This window comes from Oryzias melastigma, linkage group LG13 (genome assembly GCF_002922805.2).
Source record: "Oryzias melastigma strain HK-1 linkage group LG13, ASM292280v2, whole genome shotgun sequence".
In the NCBI taxonomy this organism is placed as follows: domain Eukaryota; kingdom Metazoa; phylum Chordata; class Actinopteri; order Beloniformes; family Adrianichthyidae; genus Oryzias; species Oryzias melastigma.
The window spans coordinates 24,761,375-24,785,716 of record NC_050524.1 but is presented as its reverse complement, the minus strand read 5'-3'; the positions used below and the strand labels follow the sequence as shown (position 1 = coordinate 24,785,716).

The window sequence follows — 24,342 nt, the reverse complement described above, 5'->3', positions numbered from 1 at the left end:
CTCTGTATTTTGCCATTTCCTGCTGTGGATGTTTAATAAACCCACCTGCTAGCACATGGATCCAAACGCCTCCGCGCCTTCGTTACACTAAAAACATAATCAAAGGAGAGCAATTGGCAATAAGTCAAGATAGGTGCTGTCAAATTAATTATAGGAACTGTAAATGCCCACAGCAGAGCAGAAGCGCCTGTAGACCGTCGCGGAAAAATACGCGTCGGTGTGAACTGGAGGTGAAGCGGATTCCGCGCACATTCCGCGCATACACCGTTTTCCAATCCTTCTGCGACCAGCATAAACCTGGCGTTATAGCCCCTCTCAACCCCAGCCTAACATTAGCGGTACAACAAAAATGGTGAACAATATCAGAGATTTCCAGCGTAACAGTTTTGATCTAGATGAGACGAGGAAAACAAAGACGTTCATGGATCTATTCGTTTAAAAGCAGATGCATCAAAATGGCTTGACGCTTGTGCATCGTTTCATCTGGTCTTGATTCACAATGATTTGAATAGAGAAATGATCAGAAATACAGTTTTAAGCTAATTTTCTGAATGTCTTCCATTATGAGGCTAATACCACAAGAACATGTTAAAAACACAATTTACATCAAATGTTCCTCATTCTGCTCATTATCAGTCTCTGAATGCTTTTTGGTTCCACAGAGCAGTTCTGACTAGATGTATTTAACATCGACACAAACAAATATTTTGTTTTCCAGAGCCTCAATCACTCATGGACAAAACTTTGTCAATTTTTTGTATATTTTGAAACATTTCATTTGGCTTTGAACAAGGAAAGCCCTGATCCTATCCTGCTAATCTGCTTATGTCTTTTACTGTTGAAAGTCTACAAACAGCAGGGGAACATGTGATAAAGGACAAACTGGGAAAGAGGTTATTGTTTCCCCACTCGGGAGACATGCCGTCTGAATCAGCTACTCCTCATCTTTCTGCAGTCACTCCTCATGTTACTGCTTTGGAAAGCTTGTGATCCATATTTCTGGAGGTTCCTGTGTTTGTTGTAACACAGTGGTCTTCGTTTTGTGGCCCCATCTTTCACCACAGTGCAATGAAGGGGAACAAGACCTTGACTGTTCATGACTAGCCTGAAGGCTTTAGCAAAAAAGAAAGTTTCGTGCACTCATCGGTGTGTGACATTCTCCTTTATGTGCTGAAAGCAGTTCTGAGCATCAGCAATTCTTAGACAAAACTCTTCACCTTTGCATGGAAATATGCAATTCTTTTGACTTACAACTCCATGAGTGACCGGAGGGGGAAAGAGGCTATCTGTCCCATCAGTGTTTTGTTAACCCTATGTGCCACTTCAGTGGTTCAGACCCCACGAGGACATGACCCCAACACTGCTGACTCAAGTGAAGTTTGCAAATAAACTCCCCATTCTGTCACCTCATGATGTATGGCAACGCGCTACCGCCCTACATCTGTCCAGCAGAGGAAGCCGCTCAGCTGGTGTGAAGCACACTTCCTCTGTCATCAAACCTCCAAGGACTTTTGCATTTTCTCTCATTCTTCCTCAGCATCCACAACACCCTGGAGAGGAGGTCAACATTAGTGTCAGAAATTAGAGACATCCAGCGCCGCGTTGAGCATAACAAAGCCGGCGGCGGCGACAGACGAAGAATTCATTTAAGCAGAGGTTGTAATTTTTCCAACATGTGGAGTGAAAAACCCGCCAGTGATTCACACTGAGGCTAACGCATGTGTAAAAAGTCCCAATGACCACGAAATATCTTTAAGTTCAATGACAAAATGTAGGCTTTGTTGTATGAAGAAGGAAGTATGCATTCTTGCAGCATCTCTAGTTCATGCGGGTCATCTTTGTGGGTCTTTGTGGTCAGCAGTGAGTGAGGTGGTTCCTCCTCACTTCCAAGGTCAAAAGAAACAGCCTGTTTGCTGCACATTACACACCCATCAGATATGGAGCGTTATTAGCATTCATCCAGTCATGTTTCCTGCAACCTGATGAATGCAAGTCCAATATTCCTGCTTTTTTATCTCTGTCTCTCATCTGCACAGCTCCTTAGAGTAATATCTGTCTCATTAACTGATAAGTAATTCACTGCATCTAACAGCTAATGGCTGACATTATTTACTGCTGGTCAGGCATTTCAATCAGCTTTACTTTTGTGTTTTTCTTGGTTATTAAAAAAAAGTTTAAACTTGTCGATCAGAAAGTCTCTTTAAAATCATAAAGGGGCAAGAAAGGAGCTTCATAATCACCCGATAATAGCTGCTAAGTGAATGTTTTTGTGGATGTTCGCATGTATCATCTTTATCTCTCTCTGTTGGACAAGCTCTGCTCACTTATTCAAAGACATACAGGAAGCGGTGCACATACATGTCCCTGAAGGACCATAAACACGAGGTCAGGAGAAAGAGAGAGCTGTTCCAGAGAAATGGATGACCTGTGAGAGCCATAACAGATTGTTAGGAGATAAAAGGAGGAACCGCCGCGGAACACAAGCTCTGGAACACTTTGTTGTGCAAATCAGTCACTTGTTTTCCCCTTCCATAAAAAGTCTAATGAAACCATAGCTGTTACTTTGAGGAATGGGAGAGGAGGTAAACAGAGGAGATAAATTAGCTGTGGTGGAGAATATCAGACTTAAAAAAGAATAAATCTACAGCAGGGCTGACAGTGCAGGAAAATGCTAACAGCGGAGGTTTGTGTGTTCTGTTTGCTCAGGAATACTGCAATCTTTGGACAAAAAAAGGAGTTTTATCATTGAATGTGTTCATGTGTAGGCAGAGGTAACCCCTGAAAGTGATTGGTTTATGCCTGGTTGACACTATGGTGTGGTTCACACCAGGGGCTTACCGCCGTGGTCCTCCGCGGAAGGTAGAGGATCGTTTTGAGGTCTGCTCTATTTTGTGTGCGATCCGCGTCAATTCTGCCAGGAAGTTATATCAAGATACATGAAAAAATCGAGTTATTTTCAACATATAACCAATTTTTCATAATAAGACACCACGATTGACATATGCGATTATGTCTTTGTAGGTTAATTGGTGACTCTAAATTGCCCCTAGGTGTGAATGTGAGAGTGGATGTGTGTGTGATTGTGGCCCTGTGACAGACTGGCAACCTGTCCAGGGTGTACCCCGCCTTCGCCCATCAGCAGCCGGGATAGGCTCCGGCACCCCGCGACCCCCAAAGGGACAAAGCGGTTTAGAAACTGAATGAATGAATGAATTATGTCTTTGTATCTAAACAGACTGTAGAGATGAATGTAAACAATCACAACACACACATACGTCTCTCTCTGTGTGACTCAAAAACAGATAAATTAAAGAAGTTTAGCCCTACCACCTACTTGCTTCTTCTTAACATGTGGTCACATTTTTAGGTGTTTAATTTAGCCATAATAGCAAAAGCAAAAAAAAAAGCACTTGCCGACCATTGCGGAAAAAATGTGCACTCCGCTCTGCGTCTCTTTGCGGTTCTTCCGCATCCAGTATGAACCTAGCATCATGTTACATTCACACCGCTCTCAGAAACACGCTTCAAGCAACTGCTTTCTTTGGAAAATTTATATAAAGGTGAGCGATTCTGGCTTTAAAGCTCGCATTCTCTCATAGCTACACAAGTTCCTACTGCTGTTTTCTGGCTCTGCATACAAAACGTATTGAACGAACAATGCCATTTAAACCAGGACAAATTTTGATCAATCAGGAACATGGATTTAATGACATGTGGATGTCATCCGTTTAGTTCACGGATGTTCCTACAATTAGAAAAATCAATCATGTTGGAAAAATTAAAGGGCCATAGCGTGCTTCTCTTAATAATTTCAGAGTAAATATATCCAATATATGATCATATATTACCATTCACACACTAAAGAACACAATATTTATTACATATTAATTATTTTTGTAGGTTTTTTTTCTCCTACATGGAAGTAAGATGCCTCGGTCTCTGAGGCTCTACCCAGTTCGTGACGTCATCCTAGAGCCGGCCTCGGCAGTGTGCCTGTGTTTTTCCCATGGAAATAAACAACATCCAAACTTTTGGAAAGATGGATATACATCTTTAGTAGCCAACACACCCCAGCTACACAGGTTCACAACACAAATACACTCGGCGACTCACGACTGTCTATGACCCGAGGGGTGGGGCACAGGCTGGGGTCTAAAGTAACGAACATCTGGCATTTTTGGAGACACGACACAATATAAAGATATAACCCTATCAACATACCGCTTTGTGCTTGTTTATAGTGAGGAATGAACACTATAAAACACTTAATAGTTTAAAACGTTGATTTTGCATATTATATGCCCTCTAATATTTGTGGTTTTTGCCTGAAGCAAGATGTGCATTGCTTCAACCTTTCGCACCGAGCCCCTTCCAATTGGAGGTGGTGGACATGTAGATTAAAAACAGAAGAAGAAGCCCCTCCCTGTGTGTCCAGTGTGAACACCACAGGATAGACGTGTATTCACGCGTTCTTGATGCCTTGTGTGTAAGCAGCCAATGACAGCCCATTCACCTTTTATATACTATTGAGGTCTATGTTTCTAAACTAGCTTGAAGCTCCAGCTTCCAAACTAAGACCAAAAGTAATATATAAATATGTGTAATGTAATGAGCTGTCCTCAGAGCCATATACAGACAAAGAAGTATTTGTTCACTCAATGTTTTTGAAAGTTTGAGCCGTTAAAAATAAACTGTCAGTCATCTTAATGGAGGGTTCATTTGAACAGAGAAAGATAAAAATCGTAAAGAAAATCAAGAAATCTCATTTAAAGAATTTATATTAAAAAAATGTTACTGTAGTAGCAACCCCGCCCCTCTTCCCTCTCCCATTGCTGGGAGCATGTGCCCCACTCAGCGTATTTTCTACATCACAAATACACTTTTTCAAACTGATTTTTTGTCTGCTCTTGATTTACATCAATTTGAATAAAGAAATACTCAGAAATACAACTTTAAGCTTATTTTTTTTTATTAAAAACACACAAAAAAACACACATTTCATCATAGTGGGTTTTTAAGAAAAGCAAAAACAGTGAATGCATGGCAAAACAGATCATCATTTTACAGTAAAGCCCCCTTTTTTATGTCAACAGTTGTCCAAAAAGAGATTTATTACAAACAAATTATTTATATAATGATTTAATTTCAATGTAACTCAGTGATAAGAGGAGAAGATGTCTTCAGTCTAGTTTAAGGCATTGAAATAACTGGCTGCACTCCTGTCATTCTGCTCCTATCAGCCGCAGAAGTGTCTTATGAGGATGTATTTATCCTTTTAGGGGTCTTGGTGGGGCATCAATCTAAATATAGATCATGTCAGGATAAAAACGCACCTAGACTGGCGAGCTAAAAATATCAGCAGCTGTAAACGACCACAGGGGAGAAAACAGGACAAGAAAGGTCGTCTGCTTTTTAACACAACTCTGTCACATTTTCTCTCCATCTCCGATATTCATTTTTCATCGTCCAGCTTCCTGGCAGTCTCCCAGCTCTCTCACACACTTCTGTTCCGCACAGGAAAACATCTCGAGGAGCAACCAAAGTGGAGACAGTCGAAAACGTAATTACGTTTGCATCCAAACTCTGCACATGCAGGCAAATGTGCATGAATGCATGCATAAATAATATTCTGTGGAAATGGACTCTGACTTAGTGGGTTCCTCAAGGTCGATGAGAGACAAGAGACTCTTCCAGAACCACACACACATCAGAGTAACACAGAGAAACAGCTTATGTGACACATTTAAGTCTCTCTTTTCACACTAACCATCTTGAAAACCTGAAGGACCTTTCTTCCTAATGTAGCCCATTACTTTCCCCTCATCTGTGGTGGATGAAATTTCTGTCAGCATCACACTTCCCCATGTGGAGCATTTTGGGCTAAGTAGTCCAAATAACATACCTCTAAAAGCCTTGGGAACGACTCTAACAGCTTGCCTTTTACTCTTCGAAGCTCCTACTCTTCTGGCCACTTTAGTCTCTATTTCCTCCCCACTTTCCGGCTTTTAACCACGTTAGAGGGTTCCTCTCCCATCATGCATCACAGTGTTATCAAAGCTGGCCACCCACAGTTTCTTAATCGTGCCGATGGAGGTGTGAAATGGAGTGTGCACACTCTGAAATGCAGCACACTTGTTGCCAAATCATTTTAACTTTGGCTATGGTGGACAACTTTGAGAACTTCAGGTCACTGTCACACACAGAGCCCCTCAGCTCACCTGTGTGGAAGCTAAGGAGGAATAAAACTTCCCAGCAGTTCGTTTGTCGCATTAGCTAACGCTGATTCTCACTGTTTCCACCTGGTTTTCAGAACTCAAAGATATGTCCAAGGTTTTAAAGTAATAACTTCTTCCAAAGACATACTCAAGCTGAGTTCACGCTGTCCTCTGCTGCACACGTTCAATGAAATGTCTATGCAAAAGCACTTAAAGTATCCTTTTAGTGAAACATAAGCTTCATTTCCACTGAGCGGTCCGTTAGAGTCCTGGTCGGTAAGGAGTGGTGCAGCACAGACCAGTTCATTCTGGCCAGTTCAGCTCAGTTTAGCCTCGCTTCCTCTGAGCGGTTTGTTTTCACACCGCATGCTTGATGCTAGCGTGTTGTTGCGTTATTGTAGTGCAACGACTAGAAAAGCAACAACAGAGGAGGTTATACAGCAGCTCGTCTTTTTCTGGCTTTACTTTTTGTACGTGTATAACAGGAATTTAATGTTGTTTGAAAGAAGATTGTGGGCGGCTAAGAAGAACACCACCTTAAAAATCTTGGAATCACTAGCTTAGTGCTATCTTGGCGCTTTCCAATGTCGTCATCACTTTCTGACAATCAGTGGGTGGCAAGAGCAACTTCTCCCTACTGCCTCTAGTGGAATGATGATGAACTGCAGGGTAGAACAGGGGGCAGGCTAACTTCTTTACTCTTGGGCCACAAAGGATTCTAAAGTTTGACAGAAAGGCCAGACAGGGAGTAAATCCGTGCTGTTTTTGTAATTCTACCTCCCAAAATAAAGAAATACCATAGAATGTGAACAAGAAACTTGCTTTAAAATAAATGTAGATATTTTTAAACAGAAAATGTTGGAGTTTTTATTTTAAAAATTGTGCGATTTATTCACATTTTAGAGCCAATTGCACAGATGGGTTGATGTCCTTCAGGAAAAAAGCAAACTTAGAGAAATGCTGTATTCATGTGGTGTTGGAATGATTGGAAAAATAACATCTTAAAAACAACAACTCTTCCAACAGCCCATGAATGCAGTGTAACTCTCTGCACCTAGACAAAGGTCCGTTTGTTTGTAGTGCACCATCTATGGGGAGACACCAGAAAATAAAACATTAAAAAGGGTTACCAGTATAATTTATTCAAGTTAGGCGAGCCAGATTAATTAGGTTGATGGGCTGTATGTGGCCCCCGGGTGGTAGTTTTCCCACCCCTGGGGTAGAACATATGGATCAGGGTATATCCAATGGGTTTTTAAGGAAAGTTTAGATCTTGCTAATGAGATAGGGGGTCTTAGAAATGTGTGTACCAAATATGATGCAAAAGGTGGTTCAAACCTGGAGAAGACTTCCTGTCTGCATGCTGCACAGCTGGAAAACGACTACTAATATTTTTTAGTGTTTTGATAATGCAGCACAGTATAATATACACACAAATATATACAGGATTCTATTTTTTATTTTGAAAAAAAAATTATGATTATGTTTTTGAGATGTACTTACTTTAAAATTAACATTAATGGTAGATTTAGATAGCTGTTCAAACGAGTTTTTGTGTATAAAAAGTGGTTTCCTGCACACAGAATGAAAATAAATAAAGCATAAACCGGAGACTGAAGAGCCACTCCAATGAAAATGGTGCTTTTGACATATTCTTGTGGTATTTTTCTGATGATGGAGGACATATATGAAGAAAATTACGAGAGCGTAAACATATGGTTGAGGGGATGTGGGGGCGGGCTTGCCAAGCGCCAACACTCCAGCCTACAATTCAGAGGTGAATTTCTAAAGAAGTCCTGCTGTTCTGCAGAAACTATGTCCTAGAAAATTATACCGGTTTTTCAATTTTTAATAAAAACGGCATAATTATCATTAAAAGAACACTTTTAAAAATAGATTAAAAGATGATTGGAGTGGGACTTTTAACACAAAGCATCAACTTTCACGAAACTGTCACGTTATTCCATCTTATCCTTTGAGCATCACCTGCTCCACATCCGTTTCCGCTCAGTGACAACCTCTGAAGGTGGAACAAACTATCAGGTTGAGGCAGAGCAGGCCACTCCAAGCAGCACAGCCAGGCCGCCATTAGAGGCGGAACTGAACCGCTGCATAAAAAGGGCTTTTGTTATGCAGCTGCTTTAACAAACACTGTCCGGTTTTGTTTGTGTTTAATGACCAACAAGGAAAAGCATAATGTCCAGCTCCAGCTCCAACACTGCGCCTGCAGCGCTTGGAATGAGAGGGATAAACGGATTGTCAATAAGGCCGAATTAACACATGCAAAGATGGCTGACCTCCGAAAGCGCCGCCGATTACGCCCAGTTAGGGAAATAACAAGGTGGTCGATTTGGTTTTAATTCCCGGCAGCGATGGCTGCTTGTTGTCAGGAGGCGGACACCGAGCTTGGCTTTTTATTTAGATGTGTCATCATCAGTCTAAGTGCTAATTAAAGTTGTCTCCCTCAATGGCTTGGCGTGTCTGCACATCCATGGGAACAGAGAAAGGATCCCCAATCTCCTCCAATTACAGAATTTCTACTTTGTACATATTTGGACATCAAATTGAACGACACTCAGCTGATAGGAAAAGCTGCAGCTGAGCAGGACTGATAACACTTCATTTAGCAGAGAGGACAGGCAGACATCTAGAATCCTGTTTTTATTTTAACATGTGCTTAATGATTTTGGTCTTTAAACACTTGTTTTTTCTTTATTTTTTCAAAATGATTGAGTTTATACAAAGTTTGTACAGCTTTGAACACTTGAAAGTAAAAATATTTAAATGTATCTCATTCATTTTCAAAGCAAACCAGTTGATAAATTGTCAAAAAAAACCAAAACTCGTAATTTCAGAGAAAAAAAAGGTACATTTATGAGATTTAAAGTTGTTAATTTGCAAGAAAAAAACTGTGTAAAATAGCTTTTTTTTGGTAGCTCTAACACTCCGTCCTAGGGAACAAAATCAATTGAATTAAGAATAAACTAAAATAATTTTTCTTTTCCATTCTTAATGCCTTTTTATAGAAAAAGCCAAAAGTTCAAATTGACAAGATAAACACAGTTACTCCTTGGTATTACAACTTATTAGGAAAAATCATAGTAAAAATGCAATTTTTTTAAGGAAAATACAGTTTTTTTGTTTTAAAGATTTCATTCAAATTAAGACTAAAATTCTGCTCAAGGGTAAATAATTAAATACATCAGCAGATGTAAGATTTTGGTCTAAATATTTAGACTGAGTTTTACCACAGTCATTTTTTAGCTTGTCTCTCTATCATCATGATTTTTAAAAGATTGTAACATTAAATTATTATAAAAACTAATGTTGAACTCCTGAGTTGTGCATTCAAGCCCATTTCCATGTCTAACTCTACTGCTCATAAACTATATAAAAAGTAAACAATGCAGAGTCATTTAACAAAACCGTTTTTGTTGTATGACTCCGTTTTGTTGGCGATACAACGACCAAAGTGCAAAAAATAAACCTGACCAATCACAGTTTTTCTGGAAGATTTTTTCTTGTTGACATGACAGAAACATGACAGTAAGAACCGAGCAGTTTAAAGACATAAACCTCCACAAATACATTGTTCAGCACGGCGGTAGAGAGTTGATCATTTGGGTTTGATTGGCTGAGGTCTTCAATCTGTCATCAATTTGGAGGAAACTGGGAAATATACAGGAAATAGATCACAATAAAAAGTAAAAATACAAAGACCCTTAAAAAATCTAAAGTATGAAGTCTTCTCACATTCCTGCACCATTTCCCCTCAAAATGTGTACAATGTCAATGAAGGTTGTCATATATCCATAGTCTTGAGGTTGAGTCATAGGAACTGCAGTCTGATTAGTCAGACTGATAAAACCGCTTGGATGGGCAGTGAATCGTTTCATTTTTAAGTCCAGTTGCTATGACTCAACCTCCAGACTAAAGAATGAAGGTTTCTTGTTGCTATGACTTGATGTGCTTATGAACCTCTTTAAAAATGACGCGTTGCCTTTTGGATTTGAGTCAAACCAGCTGGACTGGAGTGTTTGCTGCTGCCGGACTCACACTTCCTTTTTTTCAAAAATGTCAGTCGAATGTTTTGTAGTCCTAAGGTGTCAGCGTGTGTTGCTGCTGTCGACGGTGATTAGGATTTCTCCGCACGGCTGCAGGGGTGTCAACAAATTCGTATGCTGCACTCTATCAAGGCTTTGTGAGGTTAAGAGTGCAGCAGACGAGCTCACAGTAGTTTCATATGAGACTCGCGAGCCTGTATGTGTTTTTCTTCGTGAATACAGAGCTGCAGTGGGGATAAATTAAGTCGAATTCGACTCAACAATCTGCAGTGTTGTGTATTTGTTTTTTTCTAACGCGTTGGGCTCACTTTAATTCATTTATTCCAAAACAGTGCTCTTCAGAGAGAAAAGTTGGAAATTCACTCCAGTTCAAAAAATTCCAATTTATGATTTAATTCACTGCGGGTCACGCAAACGTCATTTCAGTTATTATCCAATTAGATTCAATTAAACTGACGTAAACTCCTCACTAGAACATTAGTTCAGCGTTTTCGGTTGTGCGCCGACAAAAAAACCCAAGAATTAAGCAGTAGCAGCGTAGTGCATTCATTAATGTCTGAGATTCAAACTGAGCGTTCCTGTGTATAGATACAAGTGTTAGGTGTTTTGGAGTGGTTATTAGCAACCAAATCTGTTGTATTTATACATTTCTAAAGTCAAGTTTGTCCTTGTGGGTGCTGTGGGGCAGAGGTAGAGTGGTCAACCCCTGATCAGATGATTGCAGGTTCAGTTCCTGCCTTCCCCTCCCCCAAGTGTCCTTGAGCAAGACACTGAACCCCACATTGTTCCTGGTGCCTTGTATGTAGCAGAGCTGCCATTAGTGAGTGAATGTGTGTGTGCATGTGTGAACAGGACTGTGACTGTGAAGCACTTTAAGCCTTAATCAAGGTGGAAAACGTTCTATACTGTATATGCCATTTACCCATTTCTTCCAATGCAGTAGAGCACACCAGCCAACACAATCCTGTCAGTTAAAGCCTTGAAAATGAGGCTGCGACTTGCTGGGTTGTCAGTCAAATCTTAAATCTGTGCACTAACAGTGATGTGAACAACATGAAACATGAATTATTTGTTTCAAAAGTAAGACTTCAAAAAGTCCATGTTTGTACTTCAACTGGTTTCAGGCTGCAACATGTGCATACGCATGTCTAAAAGGCTGTCTGTTTGGGCTGGAGTCAGCTTACTGGGTGAAAGTTTCTTGTAATATGTAGCTTCACTATATATATATATATTTTTTTTTCCATGTGATGTGATGTAATCAGAAACTTAAAAAGGAACGCTGGACCACGAAGCTGTTCAAGAAAGAACAGGTGAACAGAGTGAGACAAGAGATTATAGGCAGCTCCAACCAGGTGTGATCATTAAATGGATGAGAAGTGAAAGCTGTATGGCAAGCCAAATAGGACAAAGAGTTGATGAAGATCTAAAAGCATTAAACAAAAACTCATCAATTTACAATAAAAGCTCTATAGCAGAACAAGACTCAGTAAGTCAAAACATCTGCTGTGGTCCATGGAGGGCTTTGGATAACTGAAACCACAAGAAACAATAACAAGACAATTTGTTTTACCTATTGATGCATAATGGATGAATGATGCACTCTAAAGCTGTTGTTAGATATATTTTATATTCAATGGGTCCTTGAGTTTAAGATGGTAAAGTGGATCCTAACTTAGATTGTTAAAAGTACTTCTGTCTTTTAGTCACTCTTAAATGTTGCTCCAGAACCCAAGAAGTCTCAGGAATAAGTCAAGTAAACAAAGTGTTGACACATAACCTGTGCGTGTGACATTTCCTCCACTGATGAGATTTCATTTTAAATAAAGTTCAACTTATCATAAATTTCAGTCTCTGCAAATGCTGCTTATTGATTAATCACCTGCTGTCTCGTTGCCCATCTGGGTATTCTGGGGAGTAAATTTCAAACATATTACATGACTGTTTTTTTTTGCTCATTTCACCTTTTAATCCTGTACATCTTATGGTCCAAAAACTAAGGCAGAAAGAAAATTAAAATATTTTTTAAATGACAATTTATTCAAATCCCTAAGGGACTTCAATCATAAGCAAGAGGAGGAAAAAACTGGACATCTGCTTGAGAGCACAATCAGATTTTTCTACAGCAGACCCACAAAGACAGGACAAATGTTTTTGTGCATGGACAACATTTCACATTGGATGATGTGTGAGTTTTGCCAAGTGTGGTGCACAGTGACACATGGCATTATTTCTCTCTCTTACCAAGCTTAGAAGCAACTATTTTAGAAAATGTTGCATATCGTTGTGTAGTATCTCCCATTTGTTTGTACTGTCTCATAGAATCCTTGAGTTTGTCATATTTAAAGGCACATGTTACATTAGGAAAGGCGTTTGACTGGTACTCAAGGACGCACACACGTCCATCTAGTGGTTGCTGAAACACATACATATGCATCACTGTAAGCCTTGAGTTTGAATGATATGAAAACAGACTCCAAGTATGGAAAGATAGCAGATATTAACATTTAAAAATATACTCTCCAGTCAAAAAACCCCTTGGTAAAAACACCTCCTACACTCATTTGCTACACACTTAGTTCCTACGATTTATGTCTTAGGTGGTTAAGAATATTTGTTAGTGGAACCTTTACCCTAGTTGTTCTAATGGGAGCATACAGGCTATCGGAAGGTAAAAACAGGGTAAAAGTGAAGGTGGCCTGCTCAAAATGTTTAGACCCGTAGACCACCATGAGTATCCTGCAGGTAACAGGTCATAACAAACACTTCAACAAAACGTAGGTGAGAGTATGGAATTTTCCTTTTTGTGCGTCATGCATGGCCATTACTCACACATTGCCTGCAGTGTGATTGCAGTGTAGGTTGTATGGACATCCTACCGACTCTTATGGATCAAGTTCACACCCTGTGCATGCAACATAGGGAGCCAGTGTGGCGCAAGGACACCTTACAATAGGATCACCTGTACATTAGGGCTGGGAAACCACTGGGTACCTCACTATACGATGTGATGCGCAATACATGGCTCATGATACCAGTAATATCACAATACTGCGATAATCGGTAAAAAAAAAGAAACATCTTTAATAACTCACACTATATAGAAGAACACATAATTTGGGGGAAAAATTTTCCCATTTAATTTTTTAGCTTTAACACAACCTTATAATAATAGAATAATAGACTCTGTAGTGCGACATTGCTAAAATCAGTAATACTATGTCTTTGACAAGCAATGACATCAATTTAATTTGAATTATCTGTAAAATTCAGTGTGACCAACAGTACACATGATCAGCAGTGCCACTGCTTAGTGCAAAATTGTTATAAACAGTATAACAAAAATTGAATAATTCAAGTAGGTACATTGGTGCCCGCGACAGCCAATCTGGCAACACACGGCCATATCTACCTCTGAAGGAACATCTCACCAAAGAAATATAACGTTTAACAGCCTCTTCAAACGAAAATAAAAGATCAATACTTGGTGAGAACTCATCGAGAATCAGTTGCAAGACTAAATATCACGATATATCACAATGTTGATATTTCGGCACACCCCTACTGTACATCATAAGTGCATCTAACTTATATTACCCTTAGAAATACTTGATGAGGAACTCACCACACGCACAACAATCAGGTTCCATTTTCATCTTGAGGTGGCCGTACTGCAGACTCCTCTGCCTTGCCCTTAAGACGTGGCCACATCCCTCTACACCCCTCCATGGACCCGAACAACTCAAAAACCCAGAGCACCAGGACGGGTCAACCCTCGAATGGGTGCATGTGACTAAGGCATTAGGAAGTGCTAGTTGGTTTTAGGGATCTGATCTTGCAGGTCATAGTATCTGAAACTGCTTTAGAAATGTTTCTAGGACTTTTTCTTAAAGCAAAAAAGTCTGGCTTGATGTCTTGGATGCTAAAAGGTTATATCGCACCAGAAAGGACCCTATAACCTTTCATAAAGAGCCTGACAGTTACGGCTGGCCCCAGTGGCCTCACAAGAATCCAAACAGCCAGGAGACACCATGGATTGCATAACAGACCATAAATCTCAATGTGATCTGGCTTTCTTAAAAACAATAAATCTCTGGATGCACTTTTCTATTAACTGATATTCACTTCCTTCACTTTGTTCATGTTGGATGTCCTTGATGTTTAACTACCAATACTAGATTCCCAGCGACACTGTCCACAGTCAGGAATACCCTCATTTCATGGCCGCAGCTCTGAACCCCGGTGACCTTATCAACAGTTCACTCACATGAATGTTAGTCTAACTGTTTTTCTGCAGCTGAGCACTCCTGAGAACAGTTATCTTTTCCTACTATGCGCAGCACTTCCTTCTGCTAACGTTTTAAATTATCAGCCTGGGTTTTTCCATCAATTTCAGAGGGCACACACACTCACATATTGTTCATTATTGGCTGCGAAGGAAAAGGAAGATGACAATGAACTCCTGATGCACCCATTTATCTAGCATTTTATCACAGAAGTACAATATTGCTCCGACAAGAGGGTTTACAATTGCTTGAGCGGGAAGGAGGAGGTGGGAGTTTGGGGAGTGTGTGGGTAGATTGGTGGGTTAGGGAGGGGTTGTGGAAAAAAAAAAAAAAAGGAAAATTGTAGCTTTAATATGGCAAATGATAAGGTAACTGAGTGGGTGTAATCGGCACAAACCCCTTAACTTGGATCTATATCTTCCATGTTTCTTTTCTTCCCCATTTGTCTCAAGCCTTTTCCTTTGTGTAGAGCTGCAGGAAATCAGCTCATATGTTCCTTTACAAGCGAGATAAAGAGTGGGAGGTTGGAGATATCAGCCACCTCAGCCCATTCCACCAGTTTTTTTACTCCTTTATTGCATCTTTGGCTTTTACTACCTTCTACTTTTTTATTTTACCATTTTTGGAGAGTGAGAGCATTTTTTTGCAGAAGGAAAAAAATGAGTGATGCTTGCACATCTAAGACTTAAGGAGCCATTTGGATCAAATTCCTAATAGACGACGACCAGCTGGAGTACTTCTTTTATTGTTACTATTAAGACATACGGGATATAAATAATACAAGTGAACTGTTAAATATGAAATTGTTTATAACTTTTGACAGATGTTCACATGACATCCTTTTAAAAGGATGGCAAACAGCGAATTCACCAAGCGGTGAAAGAGGGGCGGGCCATGCAAACATGTCATGCAAATTGCTTTCTGTTTGAATGCACCTTAATACCTCTAGATTAGGCCAACGAATCTTTACAAATGCTCACTGGGTTCTAAAATGGTTCTCTACTTGTTGCTGAAGAACTGCTGTAAGAGGATGTACTTGTTGAAAAAGTGAGTTCTGGTTTGGGGTTCTGTCAGAGTCAGCAGAAAATGATAAACGGGCCCAAAGTGCTGCTTCAGAGATGGACTCTGGGAGTTCACAGAGATGTTCACCTTCAGCAGATGGACGTGGAAGCAGCTCTGAGAGAATAGCAGATGCAGAAAATGAGTTGGGACAAGATGTAGAAGCTCTAAACTTTGATGGATCCTCAGCTGTCCGTCAGTGGAAGCGTAGCTGGAAAAAAGCCAAACTCTTGGACTTTCAAGAAAAGATCTGAAAGCTGCCTACGGGCAATAAATGTTTCATTTTTTCAGACATACATCACATAAGGAGTGCTTGAGCAGAAATTTGCTGTTTTGTGCCTCACTGTTCTGCAGTTCTTGTGGGTCAGGAATCCTATTGTTTGAAGTATTTTTTCCCCTCTCTGAAGGTCCAGCTTCATTTATCAAACAAAAGCATCCATGTGGTTTTCTTCATGTCTGCTTTTGTGGACAAATTACAAGGCTTTGTGCTTCCAAAGTCTGAACACACAAGCTGCCTCCACTTCTTTGGCAGGGTCTGCTTGACCGCCCCCGCTCCAGGTCTGATAAAGACGGAGCCGTGCCAAGCCACTTGCCCCTCAGTGGGAGGTGTGAATCTGGGCAACGGCAGATAGATGTGACCACACATCATCGCCATGGCAACTGCCAAATGACAGCACCCTCCCTACTTACTGACCTGAATCACAGCAACGGTAAAAGGTCAAGCATGGTGTCCTTGTTCTGTCAGTAACCTTTAAAACCTGCAGGATGCCAAACGGACACATGCAGATGAATTTGTCCTCAGCCATGTACACCTTCCGCGAGGCGCTTTTACAGACTGATCTGAACTCGTTTGTCCATTTCCTGCAAAGACATTTCGTGGCAGGAGAACTGAAGGGTTGGCCCGTCCTGTCATAAGTGCAGCGTATAATCAGCGGCCATTGTTATCAGAGAAATGCTGTCCAAAAGAAGATTTTTCACCTCTACAATAACTATAATTTAAATCCTCTGTTTCAGCCCATCAGTGTAATAAGCATGTGTGCAAACTGATGATTTTTGCTATAACCATAGCCTTGGACACACTTTACCATGTAGACACCCCCTGGAAACTGCAGGGCCCTAATTTCCAGGGCACAGGTAATGATCTGATAGGGCAGGGTGGACAACCTTTTTCTTTTTATAGGGGCGGGTCATGCTGGTTTAGTAAATGCAAACCAGACTCTCGGATCAGACTGTAAAACCTTATCATGCTTAAACCGAGCCACACTGTGATGAGCTACATTCACTTTTGGAACCTGAAGAAGAGGTGTTTTCTGTTTTAAACTGAAAACATTCATTAAGGAAATCATTCAAGTAAGCTATTTAGCTTAATTAAATGAAACTAAAAGGAACCACAAGGGGACGCAATGCAGAGCTTTTGTTTGCCAATCCAAGTCCAGGTGATTAAAGAGGATCTGTAGTTTGTTGTCCTACAGGATACTAGTAGATATTGGAAGTATTGTTGGTTGAAGAAGTAGGAAGATGCTATCTTATACAGAGTGTAGGAGCTTTAACAGGGAAAACTTTGGAATTTACCAACATGATGGAAAAAAGAGATGTGGTATGAAATATTAGAAAAATGATAAACAACGAGAGAAAGTTACAAAATATTATTCAATTCTCCTTCAGTTAAGTTGAAGGTATAGAAGGCGGTAGTGAGAGCAGACATATGTCATGGTTTAGTGGCTCTGAAAAAGAGGAGTCAGAGCTGAAAATGTTGATGTTTTCTACAGGAGTGATGAATGGATAGTATCAGGAATGAATCCATCAGAGCATTATGGTTGATGTTTTGGAGAAAACTTCTGGGAAGCAGGTGGAGATGGTTTGGACATGAAGAGAGGAGGGAAAGTGACGGTGTTGTTAAAAGATGCTGAGGTTGGAAATACTAGGAAATAGGAGGTTCATAGATGCAGTCAACGAGTATATGGGAGCAGTTGGTGTGTACGAGGAGAACATACAGGATTGGAATGGATGGAAGTAAACGATTTGACCTCTAAAGAGAGCAACTAAAAGCAAAAAAAGAAGAAATGTTAACCGAAGATGTATCAATGCAGCTTGAAATCTTCAGAATGAAGATATAACTTTAAACAGTCATTTTCTGTCTTTTTTCTGAATAAAGACAACTTTTAAGAAGTTTGCTTACAGAAACACAGTTCTATTTCTAGCAAAGCATCACAAATACAACTAGGAAATTTGCACTTCCTGCAATAATGCTAGTGTGAATTATTATTGCTGAAAGTAGTCGCCAAACATGCTGAAGCTTTTTGCTGAAAACGGTGACTCAATTTACTTTAATTTCTGAAGGGATTTGCTGAAAATACAAAGGCTATTTGCAAATGTTAAATTTGCTAAAAGACTAGAAATTTTGTTAAAGAACAACTAAAAAGCACTGAAATTAACTTAAATTTAACCTAAAAATTTGAAGTAAAATTGCTTAAAAATGGCTAATAGATGCCAATTTAGCAAAAATATTTAACATGTTGCTTAAATATGAGCTAAACTCCAAATCAGCCCAAAAAACCTTAGTAGAAAACAAATTAGCCAAAAAATCGAGTAAATTGCTTAAATTCTAGCTTAACTCCAAAATAGCCTAAAACTCCTCAGTAAACTAAAGTAATAAAAAAACGTTAGCATGTTGCTAAAATAGAAGCTAAACTCAAAAATCTCAGTAGATGACAAATTAGCCAAAAACGTTAGCATATTGCTAAATATAGGCCCAGTCTCATTCATTTCCTATGGGGCATATGTTGAACAATATTTTAAAAACTTTAAAGTTTATGAATACTATAAAAACAAGCAGTAATGTCCTGAATAGTGTGTCCTTCACACTACCCATGAGTAAATTACATTTAATAAATAATTCTTAGTCATTCCAAATTCTGCCTTGACTGATATAACTATTGTGAACCTGGAACATGTGTTCCTCAGGCTGTATGTGGCCGAGGGATTTATCATCCTTTTTTAACATTTTAGAATTTCAGTGTACATGAAATGTGAAAGCAGCTACTTACAAACTAACGAGTTCAACTATCTGCAATGTTTTGTAGCATGTTAGTCGTATGAAAATGATGTTTTTGTCTAAATAAACCACTTTGGTGCCAACAGAAATGCCTCAGCACATCCTCAGAGTCTAGTGGATGATTGGCATTTGTGGGTCACAGATAATTTTCTTTCCACACCGAAGGAGAACACCAAACCCCACTGTGACACACTTGAGGTGTGACTGTACATTTCCCTCGTTTAATGACACACGTGTCACTGAAATATCTTACAGCTTCAATGAAAGGAATTAAAATATATATATATATCATATAAAATAATATTTGTAATAAAATCAGAATATTTTCTTTATCCTGTAATGCAAAAGAAACATTTCATGATTTGAAGGAGCAAATACCAAAATGCACTGATGCTGGAACAACAACAACAAAACTTGCCTGATAATTTGATCTGATCCAAACCAATTAAGTCAATTTGGTCTAATTTGCAGAACAGCTCAAACTGGATCACCTGCGTCCATGCAGGAACATCAAGATGCCGCGCAGACGAGGGGTTAGAGGTGCAGCTGAAGTGAGCAAACTGTGAGCAAGTGCCAGTGCTGCTTGTTGGTTTAAAGTGGCTCCACTCCACACAGACATCCACCGCTGAACCTCTCAAGAGTTCTCTGCCTTTACTCCACACTGTTTAACAAATCCCCCAGCCATCCCCAAATCAATGTCGAAATCCAATTAGTCGTTGCATAAGAGTGTAAGACTGTAGCCCGTCGATTGTTTGGCTGCTGCTGTTTGTTTGCCATGTGAGGGTTATTGATCACCGTGTGAAGGAAGGCAGTGGATGCTCTGCAGGGGGGCAGCGAGAGATAAGTGCTGTCTCATTTTTGCCAGAGACATGGTCACGGACAAAGAGAGGGTGGATCAGAAGGAAATCCTCAGAAGACAACTACAAACTCTAGCAAGAAAGCAGTTGAAGGGAAGAGAAATGTGAAAAATAAAAAAGATTTAGTGTGCTCGAAAAAAAGAATTGCCTCTTTTTAAAGGATGTTTTAATACCTGAACTTTTATCACAGCTCAGTCTGATAGCTGACATTTTTTTAATGTTGCACCTTTCCAATATAAACAAGAATTTATTCATTACCATAGCAACATGACTTTTGAAAACATATCCCTTTCTTTTAGTAATAAAACTGTTTCACAGCAAGATATTGCAGAAGCAAAAATCATAGAACAGCAAATCCTACTTTAAATATGCCTCATGAAACCAAGAAACCCCACACATTTGTCCTATTTGTATTGAAGATTTTATTAACTCTTTATTCATTATAATATTCCCATAATGACAGATCACCAAAAGCAGTTGTGACTCTAATTCTAACTCCCACGAGCTACAATGATGTAAATATGAAAAGATTTATAAACGTCTCAGTTTTTGACCCACTTCACTGAAAATAGCCTCTTCATCATGTTCTTGTGGCATTTTTTGATGATAGAGGACATTTATAAAGAAAATTAGGATTACAATTGCATTTCTGGGTATTTCTTTATTTAGATTGTTGGGAATAAGACGGAAAAATGCTTTTTGGAAAAAATTGTATCTGTGACAGACAAAAGAGCTGAGCGATCCATCTCCCTGCCCTGATCCATTCCATACCATCCACTTGCAGATGAACAAAACAAGGCAGTGTGCTCAAACTATATATACTGTAAAAAACACAACATGATGGAAGAAAACATCAAATAGATGAATTAGAGCATTATTGCTCTAATTTGAAAGTGTCCTAAGTAAAACAAATCAGGTGAAAAATGGAGGGCTAATGATTTTGTGGCAGCTTCCTCCGCCTCAGCAAGGAGCTCACTTGAAAGTGAAATTGGTGGGGGGGGAGGTGTGGGGGGGTCACAGCATCCTCCACGTCTCACCCAGAGCGAGAGGAGACTGATTTAGGAAGAGCATAAACAAACTGACACAGAAATAGAGTGGTAGAGGAGCGAGAGGCTGACTGGTTTTGATCAAATCATTCTGGAAATTTCCTGCCATATTCTGTGCACACACTACCACAAATGCACAGGCCAAACAAGAGCTTAAAGTTAAACTATTAAAAGTGTGTTACCTTGGGCGACTTCCTGGAATGAAAGAATAGGACACAGCAACAAATAGCGAGAAAGCAAGTCATTACTGCAAATTAATTCAAAAGCCAACAGAATATTGGAGTGCACATTCATAAAAGTTTACAATGAACAACATAATAAACTGTTACGGCTTTACTGACTCACTTCTGCAGTTTTCAAGGTCCATAAATGTGAACACAGAACAACAGAGAATGAGATGTTTTACATATTTTAATGAATCAGTGATATAAACCATTAAAGTATTTACATTTTTTCAATATTTGACTTTTTTTTTTGTACTTCTGAAATGAAGTTTGTAAAGTACAGGTTGTCAGAAATCTGATATTTTTCCCTCTTCACTTTCATTCTCCATCTGTGTCACCCCTTCCTCTTCACTCACTATTTCAATTTTTCATCCAATATTGCCAGAGCACAGAACAAGGTTGATGAATTATTAAACGGCACCGGAAATCTGGGTGAGGCAAGTCTGACGCGCTCACACACACACACTCATTGTTCCAGTAAACACACACTGTGCTGTAGATTTATGTCTCAGGGGAGGATCTTTTTTTATTTTTTCTCTGCGTCTAAAGTGTAAAACGACCATTTTTGAACTGTGACCCTGGAAAAAGAGCAGTTGATCAGTCAGAGGAACTGCCCCCCTCCCCTCCACACGCACGCCCCGTTTCCACAATCACTATCTACCGTCCTGGTGTGGCCGTTGATCGATGACTCACCCCTTCCTGTACTTGTGTACCTACCAAACACACACAGCGCTATCTTTGAATCGGGACCAACGGAAAAGGTCACTTTCAAACGAAACCGCTCCCACCTGACATTTTCAATGGGATCAGACTGCTTCAAGCATGCAAGTGTGTCAATTATTCATTTGTTTCATAAACTCTTCAACCAATAAAGCATTAAGGAAAAAGCGGGCCAAAAAAGCCTCCATAAGTGTTCAATCAGCTGCAGTAATCAAACATCAACGATTCAATGCTCGTGAAGACATGGGCTGAATGGAGGCTAAGTGAAATAGCTGCCATTTTCCAAGGCAGCAATTTTACAATCCGGAATCTCCATCCTGCTTAATGATTCTATTTGTGTTTGTAATGTTACAGGCAGGGCAGGAGCCCAATCACACTGTCTTAGCTTGATTACATCCCTTCAATCAAATGCTATTCATTTGTAACATCACGAGCTGCAATGATTGAGGTCTTCTGAGAAGAAATTCGAGGCCCCACACCAAGCAGAAGCTGAGCTGTGGGGTGGGTGGAGCACCGCTCACACTTACTGTGTTTTCCATCCTTTAAGACCAGTATATACTAATTAAGGCTTAAAAGCCTTAATTACTATATACTGTATATATATATAGATATATACATATATACATGTATATATATATACATGTATATATATTACAGCCAGGAATTGATTAAAAAAAATCAACTAATTAATCGCAAATTAATTATGATCAATCATGATTAATTGTTTTTATTTTTTAGTTACAGTATTTACCATATTATCTGCAAATAATATTAATATGAAATCTCATGCAAAATTGTACATTTAGAATGTGTATTTTTAACCCATTCTAACATAGAGTCTAAAACTCTTTTTTTAAATTTACCTCTATATTTTCAATTTTAAAGACTACCTGGTTGTTTATTTTGTATCATTTCAATCAGCACAACCACACTTATGTCAGACGACCTTTATTTTGTCATTTTTCCATGTTGTATTCAAACACTAGACATAAAATAATGCAAAAACAGAAAATTTTGTCTGGAAAAATCAGATTCATTTTTTGCTGTGGAAGCCCCAAAAATAAGTAATAAGCTGTTTTTACAACATAAAATGAAAGTTTTAGGTGTAATTTTATAAAAACAACAAGAATAACATTTGCCATTTTTATATATATTTTTTTTAAATTCAGAATGGAAGAGTGTACTGCAACCACTGTCAACTTTATTTCACAGATGAGGAGTTTCTGAATCTGTCTTTCAGTTCCTTAAAAACAGGAGCACACACTTTCTCATTCAACAAATAATAAACACCTGCTGCGGATGATATTTATCTTCTGTGATTATCTTCTTTAGCATATCAGGATTTTCTGCGGCTGCTTCTGAGATAGCTGATACCATTTCTCCATACAGGGGGAGCGCAGACAGGGGCTCCGCTGTATGGAGATACACTTTAGCAGCGCCACACTTTCTTTGGACGCAAAAATGTAATTCAAGCGTCTCGAGTTGTTGAAGTTTTCGTGATGAACCGGAAAACCCGGTTTATGCTGCACTGGCTTCTAAGCTTTGGCGTAAACGGCCAACGGCTATTCGAGAGGTTCCACCACTATAGTGCCTTAGTATCTGCCTAGCTGACCTTTTATCGTGGTTTTAATTCTTGCTTAATGGTTTTTATCATTTTCTGTGTTTCATCATTGTGTTATTGTACAGAACTTTGGGTCTTCTTTGATGGTGGTGGAAGGTGCTCTAGAAATGAATAATTGAAATCAAGTGAACTGTTGTGCCCTATAATACAGAAAACACCAGATGTGAGAGTTCCAACTCAAGTCAAAAGCTGTTTTTCTTCCAACCTCGTCTTTTTCAAGTTAGGAGTGGTGGTAGGTTTCTAATCATAACACTGTTACTTAGAGAATTTGAAGTTACTTTTTAATTATCCTTGAAGATCCTGAGAGATCAGAAACGTCTTCTCACTTCGAGTGTGCAAGCTGACTTGGGAACTTGTAGCTAGTGCTGGTGCATTAGTCAGGCATAAATGTTGCACACTGATTTCTGCCAGCTCCTCGTTTTAGGTCATTTTCTGAGAATTTCGTTGGAGGAATGTTCTCACTAATTGGTACCAAGGCTGCATTAGCACACCGACTGATACTTCACTATTGACTCCTGCCAACATGATGGGCGAGTTCGCTGAGCTTCTTTCAAGGCATCTGATCAACTCTCCAGGGCTAAGCTGTTGCATGGCACAATCGATACTGACTCCAGTGCTGTCGTTCATGCACTCAAGGATGTGTAAGTATTGGCCCTTTCTTTCTCTTTGTGCCTCACCCCTTTTATTCTGTGGCCTCTAATACATCGTGCTTTTATAAAAGAAGCGGAGGATCATAATAGTCGGTATCATCAGCCGCCTCGCTGGGAATACACCGTCAGTGTCTCCCGCCGCCTTCGTTTCTTTTATTTTCCTTTCTCCTCTGGCCTTCTGTGCATTATTTCAGCGCTCTCTCGCTGTCTCCTTGCCTCCCCATTCCCAGCAGTTTCTCTTTCTCCGTACCTGCTATTACTGATGAGTCGATTTCACGACTCAGTGGTGCAGAGAGGGTACAGTGGGGTTTAGCGCGTGCGAGCTGAGCAACAATAGCTGTCGGAGCCTCGTGAGGGAGGCGATAATTACATGCACCGGCATGGAGATCACATGCTTCATAAAAGCACCAATACTCATTTTGGCTCAAGAGCGTCCCCGCTGCTGTGGATTTACGCTAATTGAGGGAATCATAAAGGAGGAAGTTGATTCCTGTCAACACTTTTGATTAGTCAAAGCTTTTTGTCTGTATTTTAGGTATAGTCATATG

General features: G+C 39.6%; 1 protein-coding gene across 1 annotated transcript in view; it reads left to right on the top strand.

Moving 5' to 3' along the window:
• The window catches only part of LOC112136445 (calsyntenin-2), a 425,180-nt gene that overhangs the window by 79,357 nt on the left and 321,481 nt on the right, over nt 1–24,342 (top strand). The gene's annotated exons all lie outside the window — the stretch shown is intronic.